The sequence below is a fragment of the Amblyraja radiata genome, chromosome 33, assembly GCF_010909765.2.
Source record: "Amblyraja radiata isolate CabotCenter1 chromosome 33, sAmbRad1.1.pri, whole genome shotgun sequence".
Lineage (NCBI taxonomy): Eukaryota > Metazoa > Chordata > Chondrichthyes > Rajiformes > Rajidae > Amblyraja > Amblyraja radiata.
Genome location: NC_045988.1, coordinates 2,872,890 through 2,884,531, shown reverse-complemented (window position 1 = coordinate 2,884,531; position 11,642 = coordinate 2,872,890). Strand labels below are relative to the sequence as shown.

Genomic DNA, 11,642 nt, shown 5'->3' with positions numbered 1-11,642 from the left:
CCTACTGTTCAACGGTATACCTCATAACTTCTGAAATGAACTCACAAACCTGCCCTCAATCTATGAAATTAACAGGACTATGAGAACGCCGACCTCACAAGCACAGATCCTGCTACCTGGCACTTACCAAACCAGTCCTAAAAAACTGGACGAAGTGTTCAAACTATTCGGCACAAGAGGGCAGAGTCTGGAATGAGCACCACACTAAACCAGACAGCAGTACCTCTACGTGTCCACCAGGGGCGTCTACCTCATGGTACTGGTGAAAGCTCGGGGCCTGCATGCCAAACCCGTAGCATTTTAGGCCACGGCCCAGAGCAGGCCCCAGGGGAAAATGCGCCACCCCCCAACAAACATCGTCCCTACAAGAACAAGGAACCAGAAACCGAAGAAAACAACAATGAAGACAGATAAGTATGGTTCCTACCATCACATAAAGGTTAAGGGTTGTACTAACAAGGGGTGGATGAATCACGCCTGGTTAGGAAGCTATCACTCTTGGTAGTTATATACCAAAAAATAAATACAAGGGGAATAGAATTAATATCTTGCCACCAATTCAGCAAGCACCCCAAGTGGTCTACCCTCCCACGATGGTGAATGTCGCACCATCATTGATAAACCACTTGAGTATTTCACCAGGTATACCCATTCATGGGATTTGTAACTACTACCATGATCCAAGGATACTTTATGGTAGACATCGACCTTGAAGATGCACACTATTCAGTACCTTCTCATATAAGTTTCGGATATACCGCAATTACCTGGATGGAGTAACCATGATGAGCGTTGCGGCATTTAAGTCAAAGTTATCCAGAATCAACTAGCCCTGACACTTAGAAACATTCCGTCATGGCATGTCTATATATTAACGACAAACTATCCTTGGATACAGCTTTAGCTGCATCGCTTCTCGGCCTTTTGGCTAAGATCAAGTGTAGTATCTGTTCTTATCAGTTTAATAATCTGATACGGCCCTTATCTAGGGACCATATATTAAATTGAATTTTTGGAACAGGGAGATGGAATAGGGGCTTGCTCCGTCCACTCCACGCATCGACCCAGTATTGCAGTGCCTCTGGGAACGGTGCACAAAATATATATCCAGATATTTACGTTGACCATCCACAACGTTGTTATCTGGTATTCATTAAGACTATCAGTCATGGTGCATTAACCACCAATCAACTACGTGGCAAAGTAATTGGGATATAGCAGCATTACCAGCTACTGAACTTTGTACCTTTCCTATGAGCTGAGATACTAGTGTTCAAAACTATCTCCATACCTGTAATATGGGGGCAAATGGATTAATCTGTAGTGTTATCATGGAATTTATCGGCAGGAAGGATTATGGTTGTACACTTCCACCTGTTTTGAGTAACATCTTATGTGTCCTGATGTGTTACTGAGCTTGTAATACTTAATGCCAATATGAATTGACTTAAACATGTTATATATTAACTTACTTAATTCTAGTGAAGCATTAGCTCAGTAATCCACCAAATTTGCATGTTCGTTTATAAGATAACAACATCAGTGGTGGCATATACCAAACCACTTGGGCGGAGAACATCGATATTAGGTGACAATTTATTAACAATTGGAAACCGTATGTCGTCAAACATGTTTGACCATCAGTAACTCACCTATCAGGTGAGCTAAATACTGTAAACATACATTTAAACCAAAAATATTTGCTGAAATCACTAAGCAATATGGACACCAGATATCGATTCCTTATATCCAATTAAATCACCACGTACTAACTTACGTCACATGAAACCAATCTCAAGGCAGCGGCAATGGAGACATTCCCGCGTATTGAGGGGTGGGGGGAACCTAATCTCTATGTTTTCCTTTCCTTCTACCTCTTCAATAGGTACTACGGCTTCATCAGTCGGGTACTACGCAAATTACAGTGGACCAAGTCCACAAGCATGGTTCCCAGTGATCCTCGACATGGTCATTAAAAGAATTGCAGAATTGGGAAGACCATTGCTGTGCTTGGATCAGCAGCACTATCAACCTGATGACAGTATTCCGTCGCATATCCTAGGGAACATACCTGAGGAGCATCAAGAAATGGTACACTGTTTTCCAAAACAGGAATTACACATTCAACTATAACAAAAAAAAAAAAAAACAAAAAAAAAAAATGGAGCTCCTGGCAGGTCTTCACCACAATGAAGGACATGTTCTGTTAGCCTACTCAACTTGGGTACCGCTCACTGGTGATCAGATACAGGAGAGGTATATCAATCCATTCCCCAAAAATAGGTACACCCAAATTGGGATGTCAGTGAAATCCTGACATACCTTAGGGGATGATCACCAGCCAGGTCACTCACCCTGGAACAGCCTACCCTGAAGATGGACATGCTGGTGGCCTTACATCAACACAAAGAGCCAGCTCTCCCATCTACTGCAATGGGACAACATGGTTATAACACCAGATAGTATCACATGCCCATTCAAGGGTTGGCCAAACAGAACAGACCAGGAACATCAGGTCCAGTCATGAAATTCCGGGCATACCCACCTGAACCACGTTTTATGTGTCATGACCCACTTAGAGATCGACACAATAAGGAATACCGAGGGAGAGGAAAAAGCCTTATGGGTCAGCCACAGGAAACCTCATGGTCGGGTGACGAGCTAAACTATCTCTAGTGGCTCAAGCAGGTACTGGGAGTTGCTGGAGTAAATACTAACGTGTATAAAATCTTATTCCACCAGGACAGCTTCCACGTCAGTAACTAAGAGGATGGACGAGCCTATGGACCACATCCTGGCTACTGCAGGGTGGTCTAGGGAGTATACGTTCCAAACTTTTATAACAAACCACTGACAGAACCTGTATCGTTTGCAGAAAAAGAATCTGCAAAAAATATATAATTTAAGCCCGGGGGAGCAATTGGTCTTGTTGTTAATAACACCATTATTGTTTTTACAAACAGATTCATGGTTGATTACGATAACATACTTCCTCCCTCGAATGACTTCGGCAGCGAGTGAAGTATGAACTGTTACACGGTTTGAAATCACAGAGCTTTGAAGTCTTCACGTAGTCACTCACGTGACTCCGAAGTAAAATAGTAAGATTAAACGAGAACTTACCAGTTTGAAGTTTGATCTGTATTTTATGAGGAGTTACGATGAGGGATTACGTGCCCTCCGCTCCCACCCTCATTATATGGATCAAACTAATAAATTGATGTCTCCTTATCTTTACTATGTTTACTTCAAATAACTGTGTCTATCTGTGATTCCACACCGCTGCTTGGAAGTATGCCGCGCCTGCGCACTGAGCGGGTTCTTCACGTAATCCCTCATCGTAACTCCTCATAAAATACAGATCAAACTTCAAACTGGTAAGTTCTCGTTTAATCTTACTATTTTACTTCGGAGTCACGTGAGTGACTACGTGAAGAGATCCCGTCTAGGTGCACACGCGTCATATCGTCAGACGCACAGCGACTGCGACCGCGTTGGGAGGAGCAGAGCCCTCCAAGCGGTGAGTGAAAGAAAACCTGAAGGTATGTACTTTTACTTTCACTTCAGGCCATTTTTCTTCCGTGGAGACTGTGTGCTGGGAAACAGGCAAGTCTAACCAGCCTCTGTAATTCCTTCCTACACATGTACAGTTGTCCCCTGAATTTGGTCAGAGCAGAGGCCTTCACAAGATGATTAGTACCGATGTCAGGGGTTATGGGGTGAAAGCAGGAGAATGGGGTTGAGAGGGAAAGATAGATCAGCCATGATTGAATGGCGGAGTAGACTTGATGGGCTGAATGGCCTAATTCTGCTCCTAGAACATGAATGAGTTGCCACCTATGTGTTGTTTGGGTCAAAATGATCAAAGTGAAAAGTAGGCTTTGGTACAAAGCTTTTGCCACTGTCTTTACTCATTGACTTCTTGACATTCAGTCTATGAAATGGATGATAAGCCTAATCATTATTCAGTAACTTCTATCGGCACCAGAATAATTCCATCACTGATTATTAACAAGACCCAAAATCTAGCTCACTGACCTGTATTGTTAGCTCTTCACATGATGCGGTGTGTTTGAGCATTTATTACTCTTATCTGCTTTTAAAATAGATTTTCATAGTTCTATCGCCACTGGCCTTCCAAGCTGCTTAACCTACAAACCTGTACGTCTTTGGAGTGCGGGAGAAAACTGAGGATCTAGGAGAAAACCCACGGCGGTCACAGGGAGAACATACAAACTCCGTACGGGCAAGCACCCCTAGTCAGGATCGAACCCGGGTCTCTGGCGCTGTGAGACAGCAACTGTTCCGCTGCGCTACCGTGCTGCCCCTCTGTTTCAGAATGCGTGGTCTCTGAGCTAGTCGCCACAGAATGCACGTGGCTGATCCTGTTTAGTTTCTGCTCATTGGTGATTCTGAGAATGCTAACGGTTGGGGGAGGGATTTGCCAGTGGCGGTGCGGTGTGATATGATAGCCGAGCTCGATGGCCACACTCCTTGTTTGGAGAGATTGCAAAGGGAGTGGAGCACCCTGCATCAGCGTGCTATCCGCCCCACTTCTGACGTGGTGGAGAGATGGTCACTGACGCAGGAGATAAAGCCCGTTGGTTCTAAGACTCTCCCTGTAGAACACTTGCACTCATATTCTCTGTTTGAGATAATTGGACTCCAATAAACAAAACCATCTTCCTCCGTCACTCAATACTCCAATTCACTTCCTATTCGTTTTGGTGTTCCTAGGGCTACTTGATATCACACTTGAACAAATGCTGTCCAGGCGTCAAGGGCAATTGCTCACACTTCACCTCTAGAATTTAGTTCCTGTCTGCATTGACACCAGAGCTGCAATATCCGGTGCTGAGTGGTCCTAGCAGAACACATACTGAGCTTCAGTGAGCAGGTTATTGGTAGGCATGTGTTGTTCCATAGCAATATCAGTGACATTCTCCATCATTTCACTGATGACTGAGAGTAGATTGATTTATCCTATTTTCGGTGGACATGACATACCTCGGCAATTTTACACATGGCCAGGTAGACGTAAGTGTTGTAATTGTTCCGGAGCGGCTTGGCTAGAGGTGCAATTACTTCTGAAGTGCAGGCTCTCAGTTCTGCAGCCCAGAAATTGTCTGGTCACGTAGCTTTTATTGTTTCCAGTGTCCTCACTTGATATTGCGATGAGTGAATCAAAATTGGCCGATCCACCAGTAATGATGTCAAGCCCAGCAGGAGACTGAGATCAATCATCCACATGCTAGACAAAAGATGGAAGCAGTAACTCCAACCTTAACTTCCACGTTCATCTGCTGATAAAGCTGATGTCAGAAGGGAGGATCTTCACGTAGAGCATAAAGCTTGTTGAGATTCAATGAAATTCTACATGATTCTCATGTTCACAAGTGATAGGAGCAGAATTAGGCCATTTGGCGTATCAAATCTACTCTACCATTCAATCATGGCTGATCTATCACTCCCTTCTAACCCCATTCTCCTGCCTTCTCCCCATAACCCCTGACACCCGTACTAATCAAGAATGTATCTATCTCTGCCTTAAAAATATCCATTGACTTGACCTCTTTGGCAATGAAGTCCACAGATTCATCACCCTCTGACTTAAGAAATTCCTCCTTATCTCTTTTCTAAAAGAAAGTCCTTTAATTCTGAAGCCAGCAAGGAATTTTGAGGAAACAAATGTGGAAACTGTGGAGTTATTGTAAACACATTTAGTAGTTCATGGAAAAACCAAAGTCCAGCTAGATGAACAATCGCCATATAATCAATACTGAGCATCAGCCACAATTATTCACTGCAGTATTTGTATTGGTTCTTGCCGTTGATACAACACTATAGATATTGGGCCCACAATTTGTAAAGCCAAATATATTTAAACATGTAATTTATACCAAAGGAAGAAATCTGAGACAATGGTGGATGAACATGGTTAAATGCTAATCTGTGTGGTTGAACACAAATTCAAAACCGACGCTAGGGTCGGGTGAGCGGGCGTAGGGAAGGGTAGTGGGATATATCTCCGCTTTTTTTTTCTCATTTCTTTGTTAGTTATGGGTTTTTTTCTTCTTTCTTTTTCGTATCTTTCTTCTTCCTTTTCATTCTTACCTTTTTACTTTTTGTCCGATTCATTTATCAGTTTATAAAACGTTAAAACTGAAGCTGTGCGAAAATTGTATAATTGTTATGTCGATTACTTTCTCCTTGTACAATTGCTTCTAATAAAATAAACATTAAAAAAAAAGGCTAATCTGTGGATAGTTGTTGCATATTCTCATTGACAGTGCATTAACAAGGGACATTTGCACTACCTAATGTAACGTTGCTCTCTTTCCCATTAGTACATTCAGTCTAATTTAGATGAGCTCGTCCATCCATTTGTTCCCATTACTCAGTGGTTGGCAGTATATATGACCATACCAGGCAAATGATAGCAATGTAGGCAGCAAGGTAGGGTGAGATGTGCGATAGCTGGCAGGTGCATGAAGGACGACATCACCAGCCCCCACAAGATCTCTCAGTTTCCAAATACACATATAAAACCCTGAGTGGGTTGCAATCTAGATTTAGAACACAGTCTTCCAACAGTAACCTGAGTTTATATAATTGAGGATTAAAGAACATCAGGAAGAGCTCATTTATGAATTCCACATGAGAGAATTCCACAATTTTTACTATTCTGAGTATTCTAGTCTGGAGAAAACAACATTCCACAGGTCTTCTTCAACTACTTTGATGAACCTGGGCCTCAGGCACTTTAAGGCTGCAACTCTACCCGCAGTGCCATCATGCCACCCAAATGCTTATGTTTAAGAGAGTTACTGATCATAAGATTCCTTGTTGAATAGGGATCATACTGCCTAGCACTTGTTTAACATTTCTTGAAAGGACCGAAGCTATGAAAATGTCAATTGCCTTGTTATTATTTTCTGATTCTGGTCATGGAGGAAGGAATGATATTTCAGTTTAGAGCTGGGAAGGTGAAAGAAATAGTCAGAGAGACAGACAAGAATGATTTCCAACTACAGCAGGTAGCAAAGGATGGGAAACCATCAGTAAATTGAATTGAGAAAGATGCTCTTTGTGCATTTGCCGTAATGACCAGTTTGTTTTTCTCCACATTTACAGCTTTCCATTAATGAATGTTGTGGCATCCCTTCACTTTATTAAATGTCAGTGTCCCGGGGAGATGTGAATGATATGGAAATATATTTAAAGTGATAACTGCACTGACGGCCGCATTTCCGAAGTAATAGTCCACTGTGAAATGAGCCGAAGAGATTACAGCCGGGGTTCTCTTATCCGCATGTTGTGTTTTCAGCTGTGTGTTAACGCCGAGATAAATCTGACAGGATTGTCATTCTGGGCAATCACAGCTCAAATTGTAATCTATATGGGTGGAAAATGATTGTACGTCTATGTAATGTTGGGAGGAAATTGAACTCAACTTATTTCTCTGAACCTTTGACGTGTCGAGTCTGCCAGAGAGACTATTAAATGCCGAACCTGTTCGAGATGTGTCATTACGTTTGGTAGGGAGATGGGTCTGGCTGACTTTCTTATCAGGCCCTGTGTCTCATCTGTGCAGTATCACTTAGGAGTTATTTTTTCAATAATGTTTTCATATTACTTGCAATCATGAGATATTGATCAGTCCCACGGATCTCTCAGGTTTCGGAACAGCAGGGGAGCGAATGAAAGGATTTACAGCAGGTTGTATCAGCCTGATTGTGTTGTGTGACATCGGTGCACCCATCAGGAGGAAACTAAAAGGGAAATGCCACTCAGTATGAGTAGCTCAAAGCTTCTAATGCGTTCGTACATCCTCTTTCATCGACTGTCCCGATAGCAATGCCATGAGTCTACTTTAATTTGATCACTCCATCCCTAAACAGAGGGTGTGGTGAAAGGGTTCTATTCTGGCTGGAGGTCTGTGACCAGTGGAGTTGAGATTATGATTTTGTTGATGGGTAGAGAAATGGCAGACAGAGTTTAATTTGAGCAAGTGTGACATGTTACACTTTGGGAGGTCGAATGTATGGGAAAGTGTTTAGTTAATGGCAAGACCCTGAACAGCACTGATGTACAGAAGGATCCTGAGGTCCATGTTCATAGCACCCTCAAAGTGGCAACACAAGTGGTAGAGAAGGTTTATTGTCTGCTTACCTTCATTGATTGGGACATTGAGTATGTCAAGAAGTCATGTTGAATCTTTTAGGACTTTGGTTAGGCCATATTTGCAGTATTGTATGTAGTTCTGGTCACCCCTATGCAGGATGGAAAGGGTGCAGGGAGAGGTTTACTAAAATACTGCCTTGATTAGAGAATATTTGCTATAAGTGCTAAGCCATTCAGAACGGAGATGAAGAGTGGAATTCTCTGCCTCAGGTGGAGGCTGGTTCTCCGGATGCTTTCAAGAGAGAGGTAGACAGGGCTCTTAAAGATAGCGAAGTCAAGGGATATGGGGAGAAGGCAGGAACGGGGTACTGATTGTGGGTGATCAGCCATGATCACATTGAATGGCGGTGCCGGCTCGAGGGGCCGAATGGCCTACTCCTGCACCTATTGTCTATTGTCTATTGTCTAAGAAGAGGTTAGTTTTCTCTTGTACTTTGGAGGCTGAGAGATGACCTGTTAGACGTATACAGAAATTATAAGAGGCATAGATATGATAGACAGTCAGAACCTTTTCCCCAGGGTGGAAATATCAAAGCCTAGATGGCATAGGTTTGAGATGAGAGGAGCAAAATATAAAGGAAATGTGCGGAGTAAGTATTTTTAATACAGAATGTGGGTGCCTGAAATGCTCAGACAGGGATGCTGATGAAGGCAGATACAATAGTGGCTTCCTGGTTTATCACATATGTTTGCAGGGAAACCATCCCGAATGGTTAACTTACGAACACGTGCGGCAGCATCCCTGCCACCCAGGAATGTCACGTGCGGGGTAGATTGGAAACATGTCCAAAATATAATCAGGGTATCACAAAATCGCAGGCTATAGTGCTATGAACCATGTAGAGATTATACATTTACAAACACAGCAAGCAGATTTAGACCAGTTGGTTTAGAGCAAAATTATCCCTGAATGATCTATGTTCGCTGGCATTCGTATTTATTCTTTTTTGTTCCTAATCATAAATTTGTGGGGAATAAATTGTAAAACCAGGAAATTTATACTAAAATTACATTTAAAGCATGAATGAATTTTGCTTTTTGCTTTATTGATCTAATAATTGTTCAGTGTCTCAGCTATGACCTGTTGGACATGAAACAAATCTTAAGTGGTATTGCAGTGAATTCCTGGTTCTATAAACCATCTGCTCGAAGCAGTGGATTAATAAAGTGTTGGATGCAGCAATGTAAACATTTCACTATGAAACATGAGCAGTGTCACCCATGAAAAAACACCAAGCATAACAGTGTACTGGACCCACTTTGATTACAGAAGTAAAAAGGTAACATGGGTAGTAACGTGCGGACTGACCATTTAATCTGTTTCATGTTTAATGATTGGTGGTTAAAGAGTTCTATTGAATAAGTTATGTTCATTAAAGAGTGCTGAACTACTATCTACGGGGTTTTGAGGCTGCAACCTTCACGTGGCCCGCCCTGTTTCGATGAATGCAATCAACCCGGCGTGCACAATCAAATAAGATCAAATAGAACAAGTTGTCGTACAACATTAGGCTGTGCACGCCATACGCAAGAAGAAGAAGAACTACTATCTACCTCTTTGATGACCATCAGACTATCCTTGATCGGACTTTGCTGGCCTTACCTTACACTCAACACTGTTCCCTGATCATGTATATACACGCTAAAAATGGATAGATTGTAAGCATATATTATATATACATTTTATATATTTCTGCCGACTGGTTAGCACGTAACAGAAAGCTTTTCACTGCCACTGTATGTGACGATAAACTAAACTAAACAGAACTGTTGGTGCAACTGGAACAAGATCTCCAGTGCTAATGGCTTCACTCAGCACAGAGCTGGAAGCATAAGATCACAGAGAAGGAATACATCTGTGCCGTTCCCAATACCATCCACTGTGAGTGGGCCACTTTCAACAAACTGTAAAACTCATCTGTTTATCAGAATTCGCCTTTAACAAGATTTAAATACAATAATGCTCTGATATTAGCTAAGTTTTATACATTGCCATTGGGATCACTTTTCCATCCCCCTATCTCGGTTCAGTCGGAATTTCTACATAATATTTCCTATAAACACAAAAAGCTGGAGTAACTCAGCAGGTCAGGCTGCATCTCTAGAGAAAAGGAATAGGTGAAGTTTCGGGTCGAGACCCTTCTTCAGACAGCATGGACTTCAGAGGCAGCATCCCTGCAGAACATTAGATGAGTGTAATTTTGGGTCGTGACCTTCTACAATCTGAAGGAAGGTCCTGACCTGAAACATTACCTATCCATGTTCTCCAGAGATGCTGCCTGACCCACAGAGTTACTCCAGCATTTTGTATTTTTCTCTGACCTATCCTATCCTAGCCTAGCTTGATCAAGCTTGAGTTGTTGTATGACAGACACAAATGTTGGAGTAACTCAGCGGATCAGGCAGCATCTCTGGAGGAAAGGAAAAGGTGACGTTTTGGGTCGAGACCTTTCTTCAGACTGAGAGTCAGGGGAAAGGGGACCAAGAGAGTACTTCGGACCAACTGTTGTGTTACTGTATCTTGGCTTAGTCTAGTGCAGCCTCACTTGGCCTGACCTGGTCTCTTTACTTCTATCCTGGTGGTCTACAGGTGCTTAGAATTTTCTGTTGAGCTTTTCCAAACAGAAGCCAGATGTCTCGTATGTATTTCTGACAGATAAGAAGTCGACCTCGACCTTTCTTGATGATTACACTACCTATTTTCTTCTTTCTCCTGTTTGCTGAGAGCAATCAGCAGTTTGAACGAGGTCCTGTTTGTCTGCAGTCAATAATATCTGACTCGTGACAACTTGATCCACAGACAGATTACACAGCGCACCACAACAGTTTGAGCCTAACTGTATTTCCAGAGCAAATGAATCAATCGAAAATCAGTTGAATCTATGGGAACTCAGAAAAAAACTGATGGATCAATTGCACTTCCTGTTCATCACACTTTACATGCCCCATAGCAGCTAACATGAATTGCAGTCTAGAGGCGATATTATAGAAACATAGAAACTTAGAAACATAGAAAAATAGATGCAGGAGTCAGCCATTCAGCCCTTCGAGCCAGCACTGCCATTCAATATGATCATAGCTGATCATCTAAAATCAGTACTCCATTCGTGCTTTTTCCCCATATCCCTTGATTCGTTTAACCCTAAGAACTAAATCTTAAACCCCTGTCCCACGGTACGAGTTCATTCCAAGAGCTCCCCCGAGTTTGCCCTGATTCGAACTCGGAGATTTATGGTAATGGCCACTCGTCGGTACTCGTGGCTCTCGTGGACTTTTTTCAACATGTTGAAAAATCTTCACGAGTCTTCCCGTGCTTACCTGCCGTTAGCGAGTCTTCCCGAGTATCTGTCGTTAGCGTTACGAGCCTCTAGGAGACGTCCCCGAGCTCCAACGTATCCGCTACGTTCATTCTCCGTGCTTACCACGAGTTCGATTTTTTTTAAACTCGGGAGAGCTCT

The 11,642-nt window shown here is 42.5% G+C and overlaps 1 non-coding gene across 1 annotated transcript; it reads left to right on the top strand.

Annotated features, from left to right (window-relative positions):
• The first annotated feature begins 908 nt into the window (after window positions 1–908).
• On the top strand, window positions 909–1,101 carry LOC116991410. The gene has a single exon (XR_004416783.1). It is a non-coding gene; the product is annotated as a U2 spliceosomal RNA (small nuclear RNA).
• Window positions 1,102–11,642: the final 10,541 nt, after the last annotated feature.